The sequence below is a fragment of the Hetaerina americana genome, unplaced genomic scaffold, assembly GCF_022747635.1.
Source record: "Hetaerina americana unplaced genomic scaffold, ioHetAmer1.1.p SCAF_45, whole genome shotgun sequence".
Lineage (NCBI taxonomy): Eukaryota > Metazoa > Arthropoda > Insecta > Odonata > Calopterygidae > Hetaerina > Hetaerina americana.
Window position 1 is genome coordinate 4082983 of NW_027287041.1, and position 23956 is coordinate 4106938.

Consider the following 23956-nt stretch of genomic DNA (forward strand, 5'->3'; position numbering starts at 1 on the left):
GTCACTTTTATATGTATTGTATTTAAACAAATTAGCTGAATGCTGGCTTTATACCATTAGGAAAAATTGTCTGAAAAGAAAATCAAGGACTCTCCAGACATCTCATAGAGGTGATCAATGTTTCTCTGATGATCTTCACATTTATTTTGTCAACATTTTTTCAGCTGTTGATATTGAATTGGTTATGCCATACTCTTTTAAATATGCAAAGAGAGATATTAGAGAAGATATAAGCAGTAAATCTATTAAAATTATAAAAATAAATAAATAACAGAAAATAAAGCCAATAATAATAAATAAAATTACAAATAAATGAAATAATTAGATACCACAATTGGTTAGAAAAATGAAATGGAAGATAGAAAATAAATAATTTACTATCTAGCATCAATAATATAGCATAGATCCTTGCTAGTCTCAGGCACTCAAACACAATTAATAAAATTAAAAGTGGTATAATAATAAATGAAAATTATTCACACTCCTTAGCTTTGATGTAAAATACAGAATTGATTATTTTTAGTTGTATGCTCTCCCACTCTTTCAGGGCTTACAAGAGGTTTCACTCTGCACCAGGGGCTCACTAATTATACATAGTTATTTAAAATTAAAATAAATGAAAAATTATCACCTACTATCTAGCTTGGATGTACTATATTGCAATGATCCTTGATAGTCTCAAGCACTCATATTCAATTAGGGCTTAAAAGAGGTTCCCTTTGCACCAGTTACACATCAGTCACACGTCATATAAGTATAAAAGCAAAATAATAACAAACTCTCTAGCTTGGATGTACAAAGCAGCATTGATCCTTGCTAGTCACATACACTCATACTCTCTCAAGGCTTACTAGTTTCTCTCTGTGCCAGTGGCCTACAAATCACTCACATGCCTCGATATGCAAAGATGCCATAGCCCTTACAATATTCTTCCACAGATTTGTTGTGGAATATCTTCTGACATTAGTACTGTGACTTTCACTTTGTGGAAGGGTAAGGGGAGGGTTCAGAAGCTCTTGCATAATAATACCTTGGAGGACAGATATTCCAGTCAGAAGAGGAAGCGCAAGGAGCAGTAGCCAGTTGGCTTTATGACACGGCATGAGAAAGGTATGACTCAAGTATTATGAAGCTGCTTACAAGGATAAAAACAAATTACAATAATAGTCAAGGCAACTTTAAATTCTCAGGCTTTCTTAAGGTTTATACAAAGTTGAGAATAAATCAGTTTTTCCATGAAGAACAATGCAATACCTTAGTTTTTGAAGGGTCTTTGTAAAATGCAGTAAACGTGCATTCCTATAGCTCCTGCATATGCCAAACTATTGATGGATAAACTTAAACATAAGTTCTTTCATGAAAGAGACACTCAAACTGTACTGTCATATATTTTTCTTCTTCCTTTCCACAGTATCTTACAATTCATCTACATCTGACTTAAATATAACTTTCCTAGCTATCAACATTCACACCTAGAAAAATAACTTGAACAAAGTCTGAATGAAACTTGTCAACTATCAACAGTAAATTAATTTCAACTGTAGTCACCCATCACAATCTAAATCGGTAATCTCCTTCTCACTCTGTTTTTGGCTCCTGCTTTTCTTCTCTTCATACGGGTCTGTATCAAGTCCTGTATCTCCTCCTGTTTTTTATGCACTTGTCAATATTAACTGTTTCCCACTTTCACTTACCATTGATTCTCTTGAAGACCACGAGTCTGTTTCCTACTCCTTGGGGTCTAGGGGATCTGAAATTTGAGAAACTCAACAAGGACCCCAGGTTCATTAGCCAACTTGTTCAGATGGTTTAGCACCACACTGAGTAATGGTGCAGGCACAGGCATTTGCTCAGTTGTCAACCCTGAAAGGGCTATCCCAGAATCTGCAGTATTCTGGGTATAAGCATTCTATGCTCTTGCTTGTCTGCTGGGCTGTCTAACTGGCTTATATAGCTATTGCGGTGGTGCTTGTACTATAATGGTGGGCTGCAGCTGGATAGTATTTGAAGGCAGCCGCAGCAGGATGTTACCGAATATTTCTTGAAATTGCATGGCTACTTCACAGCCATGTGCTTGGATGAAAGCAAGTACCCAGATTCTATTGTATACTACATGCTTTACTGGGCCTGGGGGTATCATTCAATTGGCCATAATGGCTACCATTAAGTCAAACTCGTGCAGGTCATGCCGGGCCAGCTTAGATGAATTCCTGCCATACTTATCTTGATGGCCCAGGGTGAGGACCTCATCATTGTCCTCTGGTGGGGTGATCCACGCGGCCAGGCTTGCAGAGCATAGTGCCACGAACATCTTCCCCAGTGTCGGCCTTGGTGCTGGTGATAGAAGTGTTACTGGTCTTGCTGACTAACCGGGATAGATTTGCAATGTCCTAATGGTCTGCATCTCTTGGGATAAGGACTCAAATTATTTCTCCAGGGCTGCAGCCCATGCGCGTGGCTCCTGCTCCCTCATGCTCAGCATTATATACATGCTCCTTGGTCCAGGGGATGGCAGAGAGAGACTTGCCTGTGGTCGAGATGGGTGTCCAAATTTTGGATGCTTTGTTTGTTGTTGGGTGTGTCTCAGACTGAAGATGGGTGAGGTCAACTGGTTTGACATGTACATGATGGGGTAACCATCATGAACAATGGAGAGATTCCTAGGCACTCTCCCTCTCTGAACCTTTTCGACCAACTGACCAACTAAGGCCTTGTCCCACCTATCTATCCACCCAACTCGTGAATCTGAAGCTGAGCGGACTTGGATTTGGGAGCCGTCATCATTACTGCTGAGCATTAGGGAGCAGGAGCCACCCGTAAGGGCCCTAGCCCTGGAGATTCAATATCAGGCCTCATCAGGGTATTGGGGGCCAGTTCCTTTCTGTTCCGGTTAAGCTTTATCAGGAAAACCTGGTACCTAAAAATCACTTTAGATTTAGTGGAGCTGCAGGTGCCCAGAGTGCTTTGCCTGGGAATTGAGCCAGGGACCCTCCGGTCAGCAGTCCAATGCTCTACCTACTGGATTACAGCAACCCACATATACATACATATATATATACATTTATATATATGTATATATTTATGTGTAATTTCATGTATATGTATATATATGTATATATATATATATATATATATATATATATATATATATATATATATATATATATATATATATATATATACATGAAATTACACATAAATATATACATATATATATATAAATGTATATACATATATATACATTTATATATATATATATATATTTATGTGTAATTTCATGTATATATATATATATATATATATATATATATATATATATATATATATATATATATATATATATATATATATATATATATATATATATATATATATATATATATATATATATATATATATATATATATACATAATTTCTGACCCCTAGCAAAACAAAACATCCTACGCTATATCAGGTCCTTCTTCAGCTCTGAGTACTTTCCTTCTCCCATCATCCTGTTTAACATCCCTATTCTGTTCCTTCCCTTTCCTCATTTGCCTAACATTGTACCCTCAATTAGGCTTCAACATCCGGCTGCAAGTCAATAACTCCTTTAGCAACTTTTCCTGCCTCCAAAAGATATCTCCTAGCAAACCTCTCTCTTTGCCGACTATACCAAGTACTTCTTAATTGGTTTTCTTCTCTGTCCAATTTAACTCCTCCATTCTTCTCCACACCCACATTTAAAAATCCTGTAGTCAATGTCTATCCTCCTGCTTCAATGACCAAGTTTCTGCGCTGTGTTGAGTTATCCTCAATATCAAAGTTTCCTAAAGAGTGTTCTCATAATGTCCTTGCTTAACATCCCTTTGCCTAATGCAATTCTTATCCTTATGTCCTATACCTGTTGTAATGAATTACCAATTCACTAAGCATTGCTTGCAGCTCATTGGCTGACTGACTAAAGCTTGGTCATCAGCAAACCTAACTGATTCTATGAATTCCCTGCCGACTTTAATTCTTTCCTCCAGTTTTTCTAATGCCCCTTTAATCATTTCCTATGCATACATGTGGACCAGCAAGGATGATAATGAGTAACCCTGCCTTACACCTCTTCCTATCACTGCCCATCCAGACTCCTCATTCCCTACTTGCACCTGAGCAGTCTGGGACATGAACAGGTTGCAGATTAGCCTCATTTCCCTATTCCAATCTATTCCTTTTTTCTGCATTATACTCATTACTTTTCCCCAATTCACTCTATCCAAAGCTTTTTCAAAATCTAAGAAACAGGCAAATAACTCCTAGGTATGTTCTATATTCCTTTTGATTAATAATCTCATTACTGCAATGGCATAACATGTATCTCCCGCCTTCCTATATCCAAACTGCTCATCCTCTAAGTTATTGATTGCCTTATTCTCTCTTAATTTGTTTATGATTTCAAGAACAACTGCAACAGAATATGTTTCAAAGTAAAATGCTCTCTTTCAGGCATTGGCAGGGCAAAAATCCTAAAAACACACAAAATCTAATGCATATAATAGATTTCATTTCACTTCTGCAGGTTGTTATTTTCTAAGTCTCTCTTGTTTTCAAACTTTAATAATTTCAGTACCAGTCTGATACATATGATGAACCTTAAATATTCCATGGTATCCTTTTTTCAGTTCATACTGACAGTTAAGGATCTTTACCCTTTTTTGCCACAATTATAAATGAAATTGTTGAATATTCTTCCTCAGTTTTGAAGTTTCTCTTGTCAAGGTTTTAGTACACTGATCAATTTAACTCCAGGTTTATTTACTATGGTCTTAATTTATAGAAAAGTTTGTTCAAAAAGTATTTAAACTTTTTTGTTTTGAATATTTAACCTTTAATTATTCTCTTTGTGGATATCTGGTATAAAATTAAGCAGGATCCACATAATAAGTTTCATCATTTTCTCTAAAAATTAAAAGCCAATGAAATTATCCCTTCAGCTATCTAAATAAATTAAAAATATATTCATCCTGCATCAATATACCGAGTTAATTTATCTGCCATTCGTCAAAAGTCCACTTAAAATCATTTTCTAGAATATTGTGTCAGCATTTGTCATCAGTACATGAACCGGTAGGTTCTGGTATTTTTAGCAGACTTTTTGAGAAAAAAACGGAATACATTATTTGGGTCAGCATCAGATAATGACAGATGCTCTGTCCCTGGCCTTTTAGCTTAATTAAAGATGGCACAATGAAAACCACCTGAAATGAGCACACATGCCACATTACAATTATACTGTAAGAGTAATTTATGTACATAAATGTTTAAATGTCATCTGGAGATAACAAAATTGTTCATTGCAGGTATTTAATTTTTCATTGATAAGATTCCTTTTCTTCAAATCTTTCAGATAATTGCAAGAAACATGGTGATGCAGGGAAGGAAGCAGGAAGCACTCTACTGCATGCTTGTCAAATTTGCTACAAGGAATTTGCACAAAAGGACCTTCTCAAAGATCATGTCTTGCATGTGCATGTTAGAAAGGACCCACAATTCAATTGTGAGTTTTGCTCAAAGGCATTTGAGGAAAAAAATGACCTTGTAAGACACATCAGCTTGGTGCATGTTGTGAAAAAGAGTTACCAATTTGAATTCTGCAACAACAACTTTCCTTTTTTGAGTGAACTCAAAATCCACATGTCATCACATACTGCAGAAAGACCATTTAAATGTGCAATATGTTTGAAAGGTTTTGTTCGAAAGAAGTATCTAAAGAGGCACATTTTGACGCATACTGAAGAAAGACGTTATAGATGTGAAATATGCTCAAGAGCATTTACTAAGAATGATTATCTGAAAAGGCACATGTTGACACACACTGGTGAAAAGAGCCACAAGTGCGAGATATGCTCAAGAGCATTTGCTCTGAACAGTCATCTAAAGATGCACTTGTTGACACATACTCGTGAGAAGCTATACCAGTGCGCGATCTGTACTAAAGGATTTGCACAAAGTAGTAATCTAAGGATGCACTTGTTGACACACACTGGAGCAAAGAGGCACAGGTGTGAGATATGCTCAAGAGCATTTGCTCGTAAAGGTAATCTAAATAGGCATGTGATGACACACACTGGAAAAAAACCACACAGGTGCAACATCTTATCGAAAGCATTCATTCGTTCAGAACAAATATCTCAAGTCACACATGAAGTCACACACTGCAAAATAATGAAGGAGCTGTGTAAATAATATCCAAAGTCAAAACTCACTCATGCTCATAACCGGAGCCTTATTCTCAGCCACATACTTTAGAAAGCCCACATAAATGAGTTAAATGTTTGTCAGAATCTTAATAGCAAATCATCATCATTGAATAAAGGAAGGTAAAAACTAAAGTGCTCTAATTAAACAAATCCTTCACCCAAGAAAAAGAGGCAATATAAGAATGACATGCATAATTTAGTTATATGAGCATTATTTGCTGCTCATAAACTTCCAAATATTTATCACTACCATAGATCATTATAATGCATTAATTTCAAGTTTGTAAATATCTGACATCATTATACATTTTGTGTAATTTCTTTGAATAAAAATTACCAGTTATGAAAAATTTCATTTGACTGTCATTCATTTGAATATTATTAAGTATAGCAATAATAATAAGTTTGTTGCAATTTTCCACATTTAAAACGTTTTTCAACCATGGTTTTGATACACTATCATCATGTGAGGAAAAGTACAAGAGGAATGAATATATATATATATATATATATAGCTACAAGGAGGGTAGGCAGGGAAGGAAAGAGCTGGGGGAAGGAGGGGTGTGTCATGAAGAGAAAGGCAGGAAAAACGAATGGAATGCCCAAAGTGCAGGCAGCTCACTCTTTGTGGGGAGAAGGGTATGTGAAGGGAATGTGTTAACATTGAGGGCACTAAGGGAAGCTAACGGACAAAAGTGGGGAGGGGCAAGAGAGGAACTGAATGTCAATAAGGAACAACCTTTTCCAAATACTTATATTACTACCAAGGACCATCATAATGCATTAATTTCAAGTTTGTAAAAAGTGACATCATTCTCCTGTTTTGTGTAACTTCTTTGAATAAAAATTAACAGTTATGAAAATTTTCATTTGACTATCATTCATTTCAATATTATTATGTATAGCACAAATGACTTATTATGTTCCAATCATTTGATGACCTATACATGAATCAACTTTAAGGCTTCTATAACTGTGAGTAAATATTAAGATATGTTTTTTTATATGGAAGAGGAATAGTGTAGGAGATTATGAGAATATATTTTTTACTTTGGCTTATCAGTGAAGGTGGATTTTTCATTCAGAGTGCTCTCAAGTTTATCAGTTCATCAACAACCCTGATTTGATGCAAATGAATTCATTGAAAGTAAGAAGCTACTAAAGAGATCCACGTTCAATTGCACAGCATTTAATTAGGATTAAGTAGACATATCTATATATCTGCCTTTATATGTCAATGCTGAAATGCTGCAAGGGTATTCCTCAGCTCTTGGCGGACATTATGAGGATTCTATCACTGACATTTTCTAGTGGGGAGAGTAAATTAGGAGTATCTCGTTCTATACAAAAATGGAGATAAAAAGTTTACTACTTTCTGTGCAATGATCCTTCTGGATAAGGAGGTTTTGAGGTATATCAGTTAAAAGTACTTTATGTTAATGTATTTAGGTCAATTAAGGGGTCAATAGTGAAAGCTTTACTCATCCAAACATTTAAAACTTGATTAACCCAAATACCCTGCTATTAAACCATATGTGTTCCACTTTGGCATCTTTGGTACTAAACCACCTGATAATGTATCCGTAACGTCTGGAATCTGTCAAAACGTTGTTTGGAAAATAGCTTTTAAAGGGCTTTTAACAAATGCAGCACTCACCATGCCTAGATCTTACCCATCCATATTTCTTAGTGCAAGTTATTTTGCAACTTTTCTTTTGCTATCTTCATGGTCTTAGGTATCTCATGCCCCTTTAATTGTCTAATGTCGTACCTGATATTTTGTATATTTTTTGATATTTTTCTGTATTGCAGCACTTGAGGCCTCTCCATCTTGTGGGTCATCTTGAAGGGATATTGGAACCCTGTTAAATTTCAACATCTCAGTTTTTATCAGCTGAAATTGAATTAGTCATCTAAGGAATTAATTCTTTAAAAAAGAAGAATTTCACTACTGCAAGAAATTCAAGTTTTTCCATTTTAATCAGAAATGCAAAAGACATGTACTCTGACAATATGTTTAAAAAAACTATTTAAGAGAAAAATTTAGAACTTTTGTTTCAAACTAAACACAGATGCATCCAGAAAGGAGTCATAAATATTTCTCAGATTGAAATTGCATTCCTGTGTCAAGTTGAGAACTTTTATACTTATCCCTTATTATCATGCCTTTTTCATACTCTCTGGAGAATTCTCTTCTTAATGAGGATTACCCTCATGAAAGTGACTGAATTCTGTCGACATCTTTGAAAAAACTTTATCCTCTATTCATTAATTCTCTAGTTCACTGAAATTTGATAGCAACAAAAGGTTTTGATTTTCTTGCCATAGTAATTGAATGTTTTCATAAAATATACTACTGGAACTGTAGTGTATGAGTATAATGACTAAAAAATTTTGCATGCATAATAAGAGAATAGGTTACCTCCAGATATGGCCCAAGGAATGGTCCTGAACATCATTTTGAATATGGTCTACAAACATGTATGAATTAGGTTATAACCTATTCTCATGTATCTAATTAGAAATGCACCTTAACTTAAGGATATGAGAGAATTTATGGAGTGCTTAGATGAATTCCTCCAGTCCTTACCTTGATAGCAAAGGGTGAGGACCTCATCATTGTCCTCTGGTGGGGTGATCCACATGGCCCAGCTTGTGGAGTTAATGCCACAAAATCTTCTCCAGTGCTGGCCTTGGTTCTGGTGGTAGTGGTGTTACCAGTCTTGCTGACTGACCAGGCTAGATTTATGATTGCCTAATGGTCTGCATCTCTTGGGATAAGGACTCAAATTATGTGTCCAGGGCTGAGGCCCATGTGCGTGGCTCCTGCTGACTCATGCTCAGCATTGGTGACATCTTCCTTGGTTCAGGAGATGGCAGAGACAGACTAGGCTGTGGTCGAGATAAGTGACCAACTTTTGGATGCTTTGCTTGTTGTCAGGTGTCTCAGACTGAAGATGGGTGAGGTGAATTGGTTTGACATGTGTGCGATTAGGTAACCACCAATAGCAATGAAGAGAGCTGTAGGAACTAGGATTAACTTAGAATAAGTATCCTAAATGCAGGCCTGGCTGGTATTACAGCTTGATCTGAAACAATTGCTTGCCAAAGGAAACCTAAGTCCATAATTTAATGACTGCTGGTGTTGACATAACATAAAAGGTAACACAATTCAAGTAAAATGAGTATATAAAATCACAATTTCTATTTTTTAAGGAAAAATTGCATACAAAACTCTTTAATTTCTGTTTAATTAAGATCAAAATTGTATGTATACTGTCAGCAAGACTCCTAAATCACATCTACCTCGTTTGATCAACACTTCTATCTTAATGAGAATAAAAATGGTAATTTAAGACCCCTATCATATGATTTTTCTCAGTTGTATTATTTTCAAAAGACATTTGTTTAAAGCTGGTTAAAACTGTATACTCAAATTAATTTTATTAATCTATGTAGGTAGCAATGCATTTTCAATGAGTTGGCCCTCAAGTATATAATTTGAACATTCCAAAAATATTTATGATATATTTGTAACACACACTACTCCCGCAAAGATTTATTGTATCATAAGTTTGCGAACTTTAAAACTATTTCATTGGTCACATTTTTTAAAGTGTTTCTGCTCCTCAGTTTTCTCTAGGAAGCTTTTTCAATCTGTTGAATTGTATGTTTAATTCGACAAAAAAGAGTAGGGTGATAGCTAATGCAGAAATGCTAGTAGAACACAAAAAATATTAATCTTCAGAAATATTCCTGGCGATATATCTCCGCATCACCCATTTGCAGGTAAAATGACAATTCATTCATTTGGCATATTTTAAGAAATGGAAGTATTTGGAGCAGTGCTAATGCATTAGAAACACAAGTTAAACAGGGTGCCGCCAAGGAATTTAAGCGAAGTATATCATTTCTTCATTAGGGATGATCTGTTATTTCAATGGAATTGCAGGAATACAGCTGCTTTAATGAGAAAAACCTCATTTAGATTAAGAATTTCCTAAGAATATGAAATGGAATGATAAAATTGGGTAAGGTGAAATGTTCTGTACCTGGCCCATAGTTGGTATTCCAAACCAAGAAAAAATTAAGGTTTCTGTCTGTATACATATGTCCTTAGATTGGTTTCAACTTAATCTCACAAGTAGTTTGTTTACACATATTGTTGCAGTACATGGATAATATATTTCCTATTGAAATGAATGAACTTAAATTTCTTGCAGGCCTAGAATTCTTCAATATGGATGCATTGCTCCCTAAGGAAATTAATCCAAAGTCAACTAAATGTAAAGGGATCTACTCCTTCAATATGAACCATTAAAAAGTAAGAAGCATAATTAAAACATGATCTTATACCCCTTGGAAATATTCCACCCGAAGGATGGCCATAAGGTGAAGCAATACATAAAACATCAAATGGCCATGTTTATATTATAAGAAAAGGGGCAGAATGACTTTTACAAGGATGGGTAATCTCTGGGCAAGGTTAGTGCTGCATTTGCTGAAAGCCATTTACAAGAAAATGTCTAAACAAATTTAGCAGCAATGTTTCAACAATTCAAGAGGAAATTGACCCATTTTTTGCTATGAATTATCAGAATTAATTAGACATGGCTCCCAAGACTACTAGCAAGAAACAAAACATTCATCAAAGCACCACATGGAAACCAGTTCTAGTGCCAAAGATACCCAAGTAGAAAAATCTGGTTTGGCAAAGCACCTTTACATCCAAACCCATCTGGAACCAAAAATTTTGAATGTCTAGACAAGTGAAGCTTCTAGGTAGTCCCTTTACTTTCCCTTCTTCCATCAAGAGATGGTTCTCATGACAGAAATACTACAATGTCACTCTATCCTAAAGGCATCATTCACAGAATGTAAGAGTGTTCCAATACCAATTTTTGTGCAGAGCCAGATCCTTCAAATTCCTAACATCCCAACCCACTTTCTTTATAATGAAGTCAGCAATACAATCCCCAGAGTTGTACAGAAAACTGGGGATTGCAATTGCAGCGTTCTATTCTTGACATACATTAGAACTTACATAGATACACCTTAATTTCTTCCAAACTAAATGCAGTATGATTAAAGATGGATATTAGCTAAGTAAAAAACATTTTTGTTGCAATATTTCAACTGATTCAAGAGGAAGAAAATCTATTTTGTGCTACAATTTAATGAAATTAATGAGGTATTGGTCCAGCACAAAATGCATCAAAACAGCAGATAAACAAGGTTTTCGAAGCCTGTGGTTTAGCAGTAAAGAAACCAAAGTCAAATGCTTCTAGTTTGGCAAAGGGAATTTATATCCAAACCCAGTTATTCAAACACTTATAATGAATAATTTCTATAATATTCTCCATGAACCACTTTTCTCCATTAAGCAGCAGCAGTTTCAGGAGAAATATGAGGTTATCTAGCTCAAAATGTCTGGATAGGTGAAATTTCCCATAGACCCCCCTATTTCCAGCTCTTCCATAAATACAGGGTGTTCTGGACTGAAATACCTCAACTTCTCATTACTCTGAATGAAACTTCAGCAATATGTAACTGGGTTCTAATCACTATTTTTGTGCATACCCAGGTACTCCAAACTCTTAAAATCCTAAAGATGAAGTCTGCAATGAAATCCCCAAGATCATCCACCAAGAACCAGGGAATACCTTCACAGCATTCCAGTATTAACATAGGGGCATTTATGTAAATATACCTTTACTTCTTCCTAACCAAATGCTGTGTGATAAAGACATGCCTTGTTTCATCTTACTTTCATAGGCATCATGGAAAGTTTCATTCTTCACCAATAAACATTCGTCAACAAACCATGCCCAACTTTGCATATTTTTTCTTCAGCAACAGTCTAAACATGTAAACCCTGCTCACCTTAGGCTTTCCACACTTACTCTAAAGAGAAAACATACACTCCAATGTCCTGTAAACAATACAATTTCTTTTTTCTCTTGCACAACCAACTTTGCATTATCTTTATCCTCAAGGAAATTAAAAGCAGGTATATTTCCAAGCAAAAAGGCAAGACGCAAGTATTTTGCCTTGTACAAACTGAACTTAGTAGATAGTACAGAAATGAACTTATTAATAACAATCCTAGCATGATTGATGGACAAAAGCCTTAAAATTGATTTAACATTTAGAAGATCCAAAAATTGAAAAAATGATAGGTATGTTTGAGTTAATGATGAATTAGAAGCTAAACTTGTAAAAAATTATGAAATTGTTATTCTTACAGGTTGAAAATGTTTCTGTTTAGATTAATGTTATCAAGATGTCTATAATTATGCAGAGATTTCCAGCTTTATTATTATTTCTTATTTAAAAAATTATATAAAACAGAACAATGTCACTGTTAAAGAGTTATAATTTATGTTTTACAATTGGTTTTTTCAGAGTGCAAGGGAATATTTGGGAAGAGTTAAGGAATAATAAATAATCCTCAACAGTGTAATGCGCTTCAATTTTATGTAGCCTAAGCACTCTTCTGTTCACAATGCTCCAGGTAATGAATGATTATTGACATATCTTACATTTTTATGATCATTTTGTGTGTTGCTTTTCAGTAGTATGTGTCTTTATATGTGACTTAAGTCCACCACTCTGGGTGAATGCTTTTAAACAGATGTTGCACTTGTGTAGCTTTTCACCAGTGTGTGTCAGTATGTGCTTCTTTTGATTACTTCTACAAGTAAAGGCTTTTGAACAAAAGGTACACTTGTATGACTTTTCACCAGTGTGTGTAATCATGTGTAACTTTAGATTACCTCTGTAAGTGAATGCTTTTGAACAGACTTTGCACTTGTGTGGCTTTTCACCAGTGTGTATCATCATGTGTGACTTAAGATGACTATTCCTTTTGAATGATTTCGAACACACCCGGCACTTGTATGGCTCTCCGCCAGTATGTATCATCATGTGTGACTTTAGATGACTTTTCTGAGTGAATGATTTTGAACAGATGTTGCATGTGTGTGGCTTTTCACCTGTATGTGTCTTTATGTGTGATTTAAGATCATTACTCCGGATGAATGCTTTTGAACAGATGTTGCACTTGTGTGGCTTTTCACCAGTGTGTGTCAGTATGTGCTTCTTTTGATTGCTTCTACAAGCAAAGGCTTTTGAACAAAAGTAACACTTGTATGGCTTTTCACCAGTGTGTGTAATCATGTGTAACTTTAGCTTACCTCTGGAAGTGAATGCTTTTGAACAGACTTTGCACTTGTGTGGCTTTTCACCAGTGTGTATCATCATGTGTGGCTTTAGATGACTTTTCTGAGTGAATGATTTTGAACAGATGTTGCATGTGTGTGGCTTTGCACTAGTATGTGTCAACATATGATGCTTTAGACAACTACTCGTAGCAAATGGTTTAGGACATATATTACACTTATGTTGTTTTTCAGCAGTATGTGTTAGCATGTGCCTTTTTAAGTGACTATTGGCAATAAATGTTTTGGAACAGATCTCACATCTGTGTGGCCTTTCTACAGTATGTGTCAACATGTGCCTCTGTAAAAGTATCTTTTTAGCAAAACCTTTTAAACACAATGCACATTGAAATGGCCTTTCCCCAGTGTGCGTTGACATGTGAATTTTGAGTTTACTGAAATTCAGAAAGTTTTTGGAGCAGAAATCACATTGGTGCATCTTCTTAAGAGCATGAACTAATTTCATATGACATGCAAGGTCATATTTTCTCTTAAATACTTCCACGCAAAGATCGCATCTGAATTGCATCACCTTGCTAAGGTGCGCATGCATTACATGATCTTTGAGAAGGTCCCTTTGTTCAAATACCTTGGAGCATATTTCACGCACATGCAGTTGAGTGGATGAAGCATCTTCTCCTGCATCATCTTGTTTTTGGTGTTTATCTGAAAGATTTGAAGTATAAGTAGATATTCAATAAAAAGGTGCATACATTTATACAATCATACATCTACTCTTGCCTGTACATTCTCATCAGTCTAAATATGTATGTTAGCAATGTCAGTTGCAATAAAATCTCAGGAACAAAGCATCTGTCATCACCTACTGCTGACCTGAATAAGGCCTTTTAGCACATTTGTTTTACCTTCATCAGTGTCAAAGTGCTTCTCTTTTGAGCCTGGGAAATGTAAAGAAGTTACAGGAAGCTAGATCCAGTGAGTGAAGATGGAGTGAACATATGATGTCATGCTCTTATTTTTCAAAAACTGCATCACAAAGAGGGCAGTATGACAATTTGGCAGTGATCAGGTATGCAAATCTTTTTTTTCATATGCAAATCTTCTGAAGAAATCCATAACTTTGCATATCATGTCTTGAGCAATACAAATGTTTCGGCTGCTAATTTATCCAACAGGAAATAAAAATTTATTGTAGTGTTTTGCTCTGGAAATTTTATCATCATGTTTCATTGCCAAAATGAAAAATTAATTGTTCCATTGACACGGCTGGTTTTGACTACTGCAGCCATTTTTTTTCTGTTACTTTCGTGTCCTTTGGGTATCTGCAAAATTTTACCCTTTTTGTTAATATGTCAATTGCTTATTTCACCAAGTATGCTTAACCAATGAGCACCTAATCCTTTATAAGTACATAAAGTATGTATTAAAAGTCACTCACAGCATCTTCAAATTCTGACCAATAAATGAGAGATAAAATTTATGTCATTTTGCATAATTAAGTTTTTTTGCTTATTTGGTAACATAAAGTCTACATTTTTCTTGGCTAAATTATATGAATCACTGAATTATTTAGTAGCAAATTATTTTTGCAACTAATTTTAACATCATATAATTAACTCTTCATGCATTTTTCAGAAGAAATTTAATGAAAATTTATTTTAATTTCTTTAAAATAGTAATAGGTCAAACTTTAAAACCAAATTTTTGCTGCATAAAAAGGTGTTCTGAATTTGTCTTAGCTTATCTTGATAACATATTGACAAGATCAATTGAGGCAGTGACCTTCTTAAATTCAACAATTCTAAAAAAATCAATTTTCTTTACTTTTGGTTTGGTTTCATTTAATGACTTTTTTTACTAACTTTTACTGAATGAAAATAAAAAATACCACATTTCGGCAAAGTTGTATCAAGTTGACCAAGCCAATTGTCTACTTTGCCATACCAACATATCTCATGAGGACCTTAGGGTAAATGTAAAATTAGAAGGCACAAAACTAACTCTTATCTGGGGTTTGTAGATATTTTCCTGGCATTCAGATGAAAGATACCCCATTCTCAGGATGACACCATGTAGGTTGTTTTTCTGACAATAGTTTTGCCCATGTTTCAATGAGCATCTTAAGGTTGAAGTAAACCAGGTAAGATCACTTTGACCTGAAGGAGCTCATTGAAACAGGCAAAACTGTTGTAAGAAAAACAACCTATATGGTGACATCCCGAGTATGGAATTTAACTCTCATCTTAATGTTTCATTAAAACCATTGCGCAGACATCACAATTACAGTATAATTCTTGGCATGTTAATTTTCAAAAAGGTACATACTTCTAACAAGTGCTTTCATAAGAAATTGAAGGTTTCTCCAATTCCGATGGAAACTGAATGAATTAGAACAGCAGGAAACTAATATTAAGAATGAAACTATGGGGCAACTAGAAAAAATTAAATTATTCCTATCCTGTTGTTTCAAACAAAAGCAACAAATACTTTACTAAGAAATAATAGACATGGTAAATCAAAGAAAATAGTTTAACTGTAAATAATGGACATAAGAAAACAACAAATGAATGTCATTGACACTTTTCACATGATATTTAGATATTACTTAGGATAAAACAAGACATTGAAAGGGAAAATGGTTGTGTTTGGTTATATCATTTATAATTCTTAACTGATAAAATCTAAAATCAGAATAATCAAGCAAAATTGAGAAATGGCTTGAAAACATAGCAAGATTAATTAAACATCTAGTCTGAGTAGCTTTATAAATAATACTAAATAATTAATAAATAATTGCAAAAATGATGATAATATTATCATCTTTTTTGCAGTTTATTATAATATTTTAAAAATGGCGCTTTAGTTATTTTTGAAACAATTTTTAAAAGTTAAACCAGTTTTTCCACAATACATTAGAAGTACTGCAAGGGTTTATCACCAATGGTTGAAATAAGCTAAGATGAAGTAATAGCACAGTCCTTAGCTTTCCTTACCTTGTTCCTGCAACACCTCCCCTCCCAGTCTTACTTTCATCTGAGGAATTACAGTATCACAATCTTTCTTAATGTCCACTTCCTCCTCAGAGGGCATATTTACTTCTGCATCTGTCAAATGATCCTGCAAGATCAAGGAATAAATATTACAGATTTTCAGGATATGCATGAACAATATGCTTTAAAAACATGTTATTTTAAAATGTAAAATATTGTTAACTTGTATACATTATATTTGTATAATAAAATAGTATTTTAGCTGAAACCTCTTCAAAAAAAATATTTTTCTTCTAACAATTGACTTGCATAGGTTAGGAAGATACGATTGATATATGCAGAGATTATGAAAGACTTGCTGGGAAGTTGTGTCAGCCTGTTCTGTTAAGAAATACAAAAGAAGTAACCGTTTACAACTCTACACAGTAAAAAACTTCAAACCTCTTCCTTTAAAAAAATAAAATGGGAGGAACAGAAATGCCTCCTGAGACTTGGCCTCAGCCCTATTGAACAGATATGAAGAACCCATCAACTGAGGCTGTGCAGTTTGCCAACTAGTGCTAACTTCATATGCATTATAATTTTGTTTAGGTAATCAGCGGTTCAGTTAGATTATGGATGGACATAGCTACCATATAGATATGTTTTCAACTGCTTACAAAACAAAATCCAGTGACAAACTACATTATCTCAGTCTTTATCTCTGAGTACTTCTTCCCTTCACCCAATCCAAAATTCTTATATTGTTCCTGCCCTTTCCTCATTTGACTAGCATTCTCCCTTCTATTACAGTTTTTAGCCTCCTATTGCCAGTCAACATGGCTTTCCTCAACTCCTCCTGCCTCTATATGATTTCTTGGACAAACTTATACCCTTGTACACAATGTCTAGCACTTCCTGATGTTTTCTTTTTGGACAATTACATTTTCTCTATCTTTTTACATACCCTCATTTGAAAAGTCTTCAATCTACTTCTCTAAATGTCCCATACCAAATTTGAACAAGTCTTTTCTTTACATCCTTACATCACATCCCTGTCATTAACTCCTTCCTTGTTATTTCCTCATTTCCTAGTGCAGGTTTTCTCCTTACCTCACTGCTGCATTGACAGTATTGGTACTGAACACAATTGAGATCTTTAAACACTAGTTTTCGCCCTCCTTTTTTTCTTTTCTTCAAAATTGTACAATATTTTTTTATTAATTTTGATTCTTATTCCATAGCTATCATATAATTGACAAACCTGCCTTACATCTCTTCTTAGCACTGGCCAACAAGACCATCCGTTCTTCACTTACACCTTCCAAGTCTGAGATATATGCAGGTTAATGATTAGCCTCCTGTTCATTCTATCTTTTCTTATTTTCCACATTTACTCATTAGTTCATCCCAATTCACTGTATCATATGAGCTATTGAAATCAAAAACAGATACCATGTTGGCCTAAGTTCTTTAACAGACAGTTTTTCACATTATTCCTTTCAATTCTCTTGGATCTTTTCTATGTCAGCTATAATCTCACACAACTTATCTTTAATTGCTACAATAGATCTTTCCTTCTTACTTTCTGATAATGATTTAACCTTCTTAAATAGTACTCTAACTTGGCCTTCCTTCTGCGGACTTATTATATTCTTGCATAATCCTGAGAACCTTCATTTCATATGCTACCAATAATTCAGAGCACCAATTACCTACAAATATAATAAGAAGAGTCAACCCCAGCCATACTCTTATAAATGGGCAAAGGATGGATGAGGGAAATTAGAAGTAGCAGTAAATCAATAAAAATTATAAAAATAAATAAATACCTGACAATAAAACCAATAATTAATATGATAAAAAAACAATAATAATTGAAATAATTAGATACCCCATACAGTTAGAACAATAACATGGAAGACTGCAAATAAATCATGTCCCATCTAGCTTGGACTATATAACATTGATCCTTGCTGGTCTCAAGCACTCAAACACAAGTAATAAAACAAAAATTATTATAACAATAAATGAAAATTAATCATGCACTCTCTAGCTTGGATGTACTATGCAGAATTAATCCATGCTTGTCGCTTGCACTCCCACTCTCCCAGGGCTTATGAGAGGTTTCCTACTGCGTCAGGGGCCAACTAATCACACATAGTGAATTAAAATTTAAAATTATAAAAAATGAAAAATAATCATGCCTCGGATGTACTATATAGAAAGCATCCTTGTTATTCTCAACCAATCACATTATATCAGGGCCTACGAGAGATTCCCTCTGTGCCAGTGGCCCATCAGTCACACATAATAAAAAAATAAAAACAGAATAAGTATAAACTCTCTAGCTTGGATATACTCAGCAGCATCGATCCTTGCTAGTCGCATGCACTCCCATGCTATCAGGGCTTACAAGAGGTTTCCTTCTGCGTCAGTGGCCAACCAATCTCACATAATGATATAAAATTATTATAAATGAAAAATATTCATGCACCCTCTAGTTTGGATGTACTATCTAACCTTGATCCTTGCTAGTCTCAAGCACTAACATTCAGTCATGGCTTACGAGAGGTTCCCTCTATGCCAGTGGCCTACTGGTCACACATAATATAATAAAAGCAAAATTATCACACTTTCTAGCTTGGATGTACTAAGCAGCAATGATCCCTGCTATAGGCATACACTCATACTCTATCAGGACATACAAGAGGTTTCTACCCGCGCCAGTGGCCTGCTGAACACTCACTTGATTGGGCATGCAAAGCTGCCTTAATCCTTGCAAAACTCACTCAAGAGGTATACCATTGAATCTCTTCTGATGTTAGCCCAGAAGTTCTTGCATAGTAAGACCTTGGAGGACAGATATTCAAGTCAGATAAGGAAGTGCAAGATGCAGTAGCCAGTTGGCTTTATGATGCGGCATGAGAAAGGCATGACTCCGGTATAATAAAGTTGCTTACAAGGATAAAAAACATGATTTATTGTCAAGGCAACTTGAAATCCTCAGGCTTTCCTAAGGTTTATACGAAGTTGAGAATAAATTTGTTTTTCCATTAAAAGAATGCTAGACCTTACTTTTTGAAGGGACTATGTAAAATTCAGTTAATGCGCATGACTATAGCTTCTGCATATGCCGATCTATTAATGGATAAACTTGAAAATAGGTTCTCTCATCAAAGAAACACTCAAACGGTACTGACATGTCTTTTTCTTTATCCTTTCCACAGTATCTTTCATTTAATCTACATCTGACTCAAATATAACTTTCCAAGCTATCCACATCTACACCTAGAAAAATAATTTTAACAGTCTGAATGAAACTTACTATAAACAATAAATTTACTTCAACTGCAGCCACGCATGCCACACAAAATCCTTCTTCCCCTTCTCACTCTGTGGCTTCTGTTTCTACAAGAACACTCCCCCGTAGTAAAAATACACCGACCAGTTACGTGATTGTCTCAGAAAAAGTGGGCAACCTGAAAAACTGCTAAATAGTAAAATTTCAAGCCTTCAACCTTACACATTCCTCTTCCTAAACCAAACTGCCTGAAAAGCCCTAACCTTATCATAATTTCTTTATCCAAAAACCATAAAATGAAACAATCTACGAACTTTTCTCCATTATAAATAATATTCAGTGCAGATATCTTTTATTACCACATTTTCCTTCTATTTTAAAAGCCCATAATTATTGTAGGAAATTTGCAACTTCAAGTCTACCCGCAAGCAGTTTCTTCTAAGCCCCTGTTCGCAAATCTAACAGCATATGCTGCAAATGCTGCCATTTTTTCAAACCCTTTGACTTCATTACTACCAAATTGCAACCTGACATCACATGCAGCACAAAAACGTTAAATTTGACTCTACTGTAATTTATGCAAGTAAAAGTACAAGTATATCAGTCAATGAAAGCCAAGTACATCAGTCAATGAAACACCACCCTTTCCCTTTCATCATAACCAATACTATTCTACCAAAACCATTACAATCCTTAACTATCCCATCCTTAATCAACCTGCATCACACAACAAATCTTTTGATGACCACTTCTCTGTAAAAGTGATTGAAAACCTTTTAAAACCAGCAGGTACAAGACAGGTAAGAACTGAGAGATGGTGCATATCTTAGTGCTCCAGTCATTAAAGGCATCCAAGCCTCACTAAGCCCACAGAATGTATGTAGCAAATATAATATGCAAATAGGTGACTACAAATAATACATCTGTGTGTAAGAAAAAGAATAAATAATATGATTTGTACACAGAGATGCTAAACAGAATAAAGGGAAGAGACAACTTAGTCATCCCAGCAAAAACCCAGAATTGCAAATTGTATCAGAACATTGCATCCAGGCCTATCAGCTGCAGAGTAACAGAACATCTTATTAAAAACAGCATCTCCACAATTCTGATTCACCCTTTTAGTCTTTACATGGCACAAACTGTGCATTTCTTGTTCTTAAAATGAAATCCTGCCTTTTGCTCAATTCTAATACATGTCATGCCACACAATAGCCATTATCTACCCAGCACCTTAATTTGCTATAGAATCCTGGGCATACCTTATCTCGTCTTAAAAAACTGACTAATCACTACATTAACCTATTTGAATACACCCCACCTTATTTGAATAATCTCCATGATTCTGACATCTCATTTAAGTCCTTCCTTGGCAAAAGCTATGCATTTCCTGTCCTTGAAATTAAATCCGGCTTAAATGGACACCATTATAGGGCTTTTTAAGTTTCATCAAAGTATTTCTCATTCAAATTCCTAATGACCTTCCTAAATCAATCTACCAGGGCACCTTCAAACCGTAGAACATCTGCTTAGAAGTTTTTTCTATCTTATATGGGTATAAATCTATTTCTAGGCATTTTATCATGCATTACAAAAAATTAATTTTATAAAATTAATCCGAACAATTTTTTTCACAAACCTTGTACCTGCCATGCTATACAATAGCCATTACCTATTCTAACAGTTTACTTTGCTTTATAATCCTGGGCATGCCTTATCTCATCCTAAGAAATAAATCTCTAAATTCACTCAATTAAATACATGACTCATATCATGAGCAACGATTCAAAGCTTTTGCCTTTTTCATCGGAAAGGAATTACATATATGGACCATCACAAAAATGCTATAACTTGACACCACCTGCACCACAAAAACAGTAACTGATCCCTTACTGTAATTTATGGCCTGCCTGGTACATCAGTCAATGAAACACCATCCTTTCCCTTTTCATCATAACCAATACTATTCTACCAAAACCACCATGATCTTTAACTATCCTATCCTTAATCACCCTGCTTCGCAATACCAATCTTTTGATGACCACTTCTCTGTTAAAGTGATTGAAAACCTTTCAAAACCTTTTAAAAAGCACATAGCAGACAGGTAATAAATGAGAAGGCATCCAAGCCTCACAAAGCTCACTGAATGAATATAGCAAATATATGCCAATAGCCGACTGCAAATAATAAATTCCTGGGTCAGGGAAAGAACAAATAAAATGATTTCTACATAGGGGTGCTAAAAAGAATAAAGAGAAGGATACTAAGTCATCCCAGTAAACATCAGGAATTTGAAATTGTATCAGAACATTGCATCCAAGTCTATCAGCTGCAGATTAACAGAACACCTAAACAGCATCTTCACAATTCTGATTCACCCTTACAGTCTTCACCGGGCACAAACTGTCTATTTACTGTTCTTAAAATTAAATACCGCCACAATTTTCACACAAACCTAATACATGTCATGCTTCATAATGGCCATTATCTATCCTAACACTTTAATTTGATATTAGAATCCTGGACATACCTTATATCCTCTTTAAAACTGACAAATCACTACATTCACTTGTTTGAATGCACCACCTATATCATGAGCAGTAATTCAATGCTATTGTCTTTTTCATTGGTGAGGAATTACAATGAAGCTATACAACCAAAAACATAAGTCTTGTTCAGAGACACTAATATAGTTTAATTAAATATATAGCATTATATTTACAGCATTAAAAATAAATATTTGTTCCTCTCATGGTTATCATGATTTGAAAAATTAAGCATAAGTCATTATAGCAGAAAAGCTCTAACTTTTCTCTTACCTCAAGAGAAGTCCCTTCCTGAATTTCAATATTGTGGTCCACTTCCTCCTTGCTAGCTGGAATTTCAATGACCTCCGACTCTTCAACATCAATCTCCTCCTTTTTCACTGTGATCCACAAATATTTGTTAAAAAAGTTGAACAATAATAAAAAAAATATGACTAGACTTGCTAGTTTCAACATTTAGGTACGAGAATTTTGGAAAGATATTGTGTAACAATGATAATTTATATTAGGTTATCATTGGTCATGTATGAAGTGAAAATGTAAATTTCAGACATTCCACAATGACTAAATGCACGTTGTTCTGCTATCAGGAATCATTCAAAATAATATGTTTTGAACAAATGACCCTATAACTTTAACTATATAAGCATTAGATGCTAGTAATTTTCTTGGCAATTTGTATGTTTACCGAAGATTAAATAAAAAAACTACCATTGGGACAATGTTTACGTAAATGAAATATTTCCGTATAAAAATTCACCTTTTAAAAACTAATACATTAATGAATCTGAGAGAGGGATAAACATACCCAAATACAGAGGAATTACTTTGGCAATGCATTGGAAATGATTGCATTTATATCTAATTATGTATACAAAGCATAAAAAATGAATGCTATGATATAATGATGAAATATACCATAATTGTAATCAGAATAAAACGCATCAAAGAAAGCCAGTACTCTTACGCATGCTCTTTAATAAACAAATCAGTATTCAATTTTTTCCTACTTACATATCTAATGTATACAATATTCGCAATTTTTAAGTCATTTCCCCTATTTGCCATTTGGTCATTAGACCTTTAGGCATTTCTACATTAGGGAGGAAATACATTTAATATGAACACTTTTCAATCAATCAATTTACCTTACTTTCCCTATCCCATACTGTTATCAAGGACATTACTCACTATGAACATTATGAAATAAAAACACAAAACTCACCTTTGCGAGACTGATATTTCTATCTTCCTGCTTCTTTTCCCTTTGCCTCTCCAATAAAAGATTGTTTTCGTAGCATTGCTGCTTGAACATATAGAAATCGGTCAGCATTTTAAAGCACTGATAGCAAATAAACCACAGGTTGATTCTATCCATTACTACCTACGAAAACAAGATTATAAAGGTAATAAACCCCACACATCATCTCTCAACGGAACTCTATTCATGTACTACTACTCTACTCTGATCCAAAACCGGGAAACTTTCGTGGCAAAATTACGATAAAAGCGTCATGATGAAAACGTAAACATGTAATTGATTGGCCTACTTTCAATTCCAATAACTCTTCTATTGCTTCCCGCACCAACTGCTCAGCATCGTCGTTTTCACTAAAAATATCTGTCAACCGACCACCACGGCCAAGACATAATCTACACTTTAAACTTTCTTGTCGTGGCATCTTCGTAGCACTTACAACTGTCAACATTAAAAACACGTAGCAACAG